Below are 4,453 nucleotides of genomic sequence, written 5' to 3'. Positions count from 1 at the left end.
CTCCTCCCTCCGGCTCCCCTGAGTCCACTCCTCCTCCCTCCCCTCCTCCTTCCTGCACTCCTCCTTCCTCCCTCCAGGCTGGCAGCTCTCAGGTTCAGGCTCCACCTCAGCTCCTCCCTGGGCAACCTGGGCCATCTGGCTCACTTTGTGGGTCCTACCTAAGCCATGGCCATAATGATGCCTCCAGCCCGCCCTGCCCTTGAACGCCAGGCTCCGCCCCTCTGCTTGCACTGTCTTCACGCAGTGATCAATCAGGCATTACAGCCTTAATGTTCTCACAGCCGACTCCTGATCACTACGCTGCCAGGAACAAAGAACCCCACTCCTCAAAGTCTTCCCATCCTGCTTGCTGGCTCCATCCCACCAGCTGCTAAGGCCAAAACCTTGGAGTCATCCTTGGCACCTGTCTCATACCCAGGGCCCACCCATCAGCCAACCTGCTGGCACTACCTTCAACATACGTGCTGAATCCGAGCGCATCTCACCCCCTCCCCGGACACCACTGTGACCCAAACCACCATCATCTCACACCCAGGCTATTCCAAATGCCTCCTGACCAGTCCCTCTGCCCTCACCTCTACCCCTGCCCTGACATTTTGTTCTCAACACAGCAGCCAAGTTCAGAGCCCTGAAATGCTTTCCTATCTCATTTAAGGAAGCCCCAAGTCCTCGTCTTGGCCTCCAAGGCCCCACATGTCAGAGCCCCCACAGCCTCCCTGACTTCAGGTCCTAACTCTCTCAGCACAGCTCACTCTAATCACAGCCGCCTGTCAGCTCTCTGAATGCCCCAAGCATGCTTCTGCCTCAGGGCCTTTGCATTGCTGTTCCCTCTGCCTGAAATGCTGTTCCCCAGATACCCACACATTAGTGCCCACACCTTCAGAGGATGTATCTGCCTTCTCCAGAGAGCCCACACACATCCCCTGACGCAGCTTCGCCATCCTCATGGGATTTAACACCTCCAGCAACTACAAATTTCAGTTATTTGTTTCCGTCAGTTTCCTCTTATGTGAATGTGGACTCCATGAAGGCAGGACCATGACCATTGTTCACCACTCTCATCTGCACGCCTGGCACAGGCCTGGCACATAGGCGACCTGAGGCATAGTCGCCGTCAAAGGAATGCAGGAATCCCTAGTCCCAAGTCGGGCCCCTGGAGAGGAGGCAGCCACAGCTGGGCCCCTCCCTTCTGAAACCAGCCCGCATCCACCACAGCTGCTCCCCAGCAAGCTTCACAAACAGATTCATGGCCAAGTTGAAAAGGAGCAGGTCCCCAAAACCAGAGTGGAAAGAGGTCTGGGGCTGATGCCAGGAAGCGCTCAGAGGGGGAGGGGCGGGACAGGGCAGGCGAAGGACTTGGACTATTTTTAAAAACTTGCTCCCAAAAAGACCACATTCTTCCTCTGGTGAGTCAGAAGCATGTGGCCAGGCAAAGGGGACAGGACCTGCAAGCCTCCGCGGCTGCCACTGTCATCTGCTGCTAGCAGGCAGGCACATACCCCAGCCTTTCCCTCAGGGAAAGTGTGAGACCCTGGCATCTATTCAGCTTCCCAGGGAAGGAGCAAGGCTGGGCACCGGTGTCCCAGGCTGGCAGCCCACTGACAGCAAACCAGGCCTCCCTTTCAAAGTCCGCAGGGTCTCATGTGGCTCCAACCTCTTTCTTTAGGCCCAAGCTCTGCCTGGCAGGGAGGGGGCCATTCACTCTGTCCCACAAGGGAGCTCTGGGCAGAAAAGAAATAGCCTTTGCAAAACTCAGAGCTAAAAACAGCTCAACCCACCCAACCAGGGCAGGGCAAGTGGGACAGCAGCATCTGAGGTCTCCTGAAATGCTAGCCCAGCATGAAGCCCCAGGACACCCGGGGGCCCTCAGCCACACAGCCCCCCCATAGCTCTGGCTGAATTCAGAGCAGCCAGCACTTATAATTCAAACCACACCCCTCAGTGATGTGCTGCCCTCTCCAGAGAAGGGCGTGAGTGTGGCTCCAGCTGTTCCTGGACATGTCTGGAGGAGACGGCTCTGGGCACTGCTCCAGGCCTCCCCTGATCCTCCCACCAGCTCTTCCAGGGGGCAGGGCCAACCCAGGAATGGGGAGGACCCAGCCCCATTTTACAGAGGAGGAAACTGAGGCTAAGAGAGGTAGAGAAATTTGTCCAAAGGCAAGAATCTGATCAAAAGTGGATCCATGATAAGACCCAAGGTCTTTCAGCTGTGGCTAGAAAGATCCATCAGGATCAGGCCAATGGGTCCACCCCACTGTCTTACAATTAACTTCACGATCTGAGAAGACGCTGCCTGGGGCTGTGGGAAGGGGACAGGGCAGGCTGGGCTGGAGGTGTTGGGGGAGGAAGAGCAGGGAGAGGTAGTATCAACCATGAACAGGATTTCCCCTGAGTCCTGCTGTCCTGGGTTGAAGTCAGGTCCAGGACCATGATCCCCCACAGCGAACTGTTCCCAAACATCTGTCCTCTTTCCCTATTAGCTTTAAGAAGAGCCAAACTGCTGCTGACCAATCCTGCCCTGCAACTTACGAGGAACCAGACAACGTGGATGCGGCCCCCAGCCTGGTCCTAAACTCCCCCAAGGAGGAGTATTCCTTCTGCCTTGGCATTGAAGCCACCCTCGGTGCAGTGAGCTTCAAGCCCCGCTGCCGACATCCTGCAGGTAGAGACACTGCTGCTTGCCCAGTGAAGAATGGGACCACTCTAGTCCAGGTCATTTCTGCTCTGAAGCAATCTCTGGTCCTGCCAGGGTGCCTTCCAGGTTCCCTTTTCACCACCATCATGCTCTGGGTATGGATTTTTAGGAGAGTGAGCTCTGCACTCAGTTCCAGCTGAGGCCAGCTGTGATACAGACACCATCCACTGCTCTGATTCCTGGTTTCCTCTTCCACACAATGACAGCTGTAAGAATCACCATGGCACAGGACTGTTCTAAGGACTGAATGAGATAATAATTCACAGAAAGTGTTTCACTGAGAGCCTGGAACACAGTAAGTGCTCAATAAATGTCTGTTGAATGAATAAATGACAGCCTCCTCCAAAGTGAACAGAAGCACTGGCCTACAAGAAGGGGTGGTGTCCCAGGCTAGACCTGAAGGGTCCTGGAGCTCCCCATCACTGCCCTCCAGGAAGGCACTGCCTGCCTGGATAGTGAAAGCAAGGCCTAGGGGGCAGCCCCCCCAGTAGCATCTGACCATGCAGTCCCGCCCTCACTGGAGAAGGAGTGGTCACTGAAGTGGGCTAGGAAGCCATCAGCTTGGCCCAACGCTGAGCAACCAAAAGCCTGCATGAAGCCCTTCCTCCTTCAAAGTCAAGATTCCAGGAAAGAGGGTCAAGGTCAGGAAGGGGGTGGATCCAAAAAAGAGACAGCGAGGCCAGAGTTGCCTTAGTTGGTGCGAAATGCAGCAATGACCAAGCTCTGTACATGGTGCCAAAGAGACATTCCAAATCCCTGCATCCGCACAGTCAGCACAGGGCCAGCTTGGAGCCGTCTGCAGACATAGCCCCTTCAAGCAAAGCACTCCGGCTGGAGAATCGGCCCCAGGAACTCAGGTTCCACTTCCTGGCTGGACCTCAAAAAATATTCTGCTAGGCCGGTCACAGTGGCTCACGCCTGTAATCCCAGCACTTTGGGAGGCCAAGGCAGGTGGATCACTTGAGGTCAGGAGTTTGACACCAGCCTGATCAACATGGTGAAACCCCGTCTCTACTAAAAATACAAAAAAAGTAGGTGGGCGTGGTGGCCCATGCCTGTAATCCCAGCAACTCAAGAGGCTGAGGCAGGAACTCTATGTGGTCAGGAACCTGGAGGCGGAGATTGCAGTGAGCTGAGATGGTGCCACTGCACTCCAGCCTGAGTGACAGAACAAGACTCCATCTCAAAAATAAAAAAATATTCTGCTCAATTAGGGACAGCAAACCCCTCCAGGCAGCAAACCTTTAATGACCCACTAGCATATCCCCGGTGTCACTTGACACAGGAGCATCCCAAGTAACCAGCAGAAAGAGGCCCGTGGCCTGGAAAGGTGGGATCAAGAGCTCGCTTCTTGCAGGCTGCCAGCAAGCATAACAGGTGCCCGAAAATGCGAGCTGGAGGGACGGATGCACGGATGGCCACCTGGACACTGCCTGACAACACTGAGCCTTTGCCAGGTCTATCCAAGGTCATCCTGTGGCCCGATTCTTTGTCAGAGGACGGGGACACCATCTGCTTCCAGATCAGGGTGCAAAGCAGGAAGAGAATGATTGCGGTCACATCTCCCTCATGTGCTGTCTGTGTCAAAGCCCAGGTCTCCAGACCCTGCTCCCTCACTCGGGGGACTTTTAAGTTCAACAGCATTCAAGGGGGTGACAGAAAAGCTAGTCTTCGGCCCTCAGGATCTCTCTGCCATCCAACAACCCCCTTGCTCATTCAGCAAATCTTTTTTTTTTTCTTTTTTTTTTTTTTTTTTTT

General features: G+C 54.9%; 1 protein-coding gene across 9 annotated transcripts in view; it reads right to left on the bottom strand.

Annotated features, from left to right (window-relative positions):
• The window catches only part of ARHGEF10L (Rho guanine nucleotide exchange factor 10 like), a 180,052-nt gene that overhangs the window by 129,433 nt on the left and 46,166 nt on the right, over positions 1-4,453 (bottom strand). The window lies entirely within an intron of this gene.

Source organism: Cebus imitator, unplaced genomic scaffold (assembly GCF_001604975.1).
Source record: "Cebus imitator isolate Cc_AM_T3 unplaced genomic scaffold, Cebus_imitator-1.0 Scaffold15, whole genome shotgun sequence".
Taxonomy (NCBI): Eukaryota; Metazoa; Chordata; class Mammalia; order Primates; family Cebidae; genus Cebus; species Cebus imitator.
This window is presented reverse-complemented; position numbering and strand designations above follow the sequence as displayed.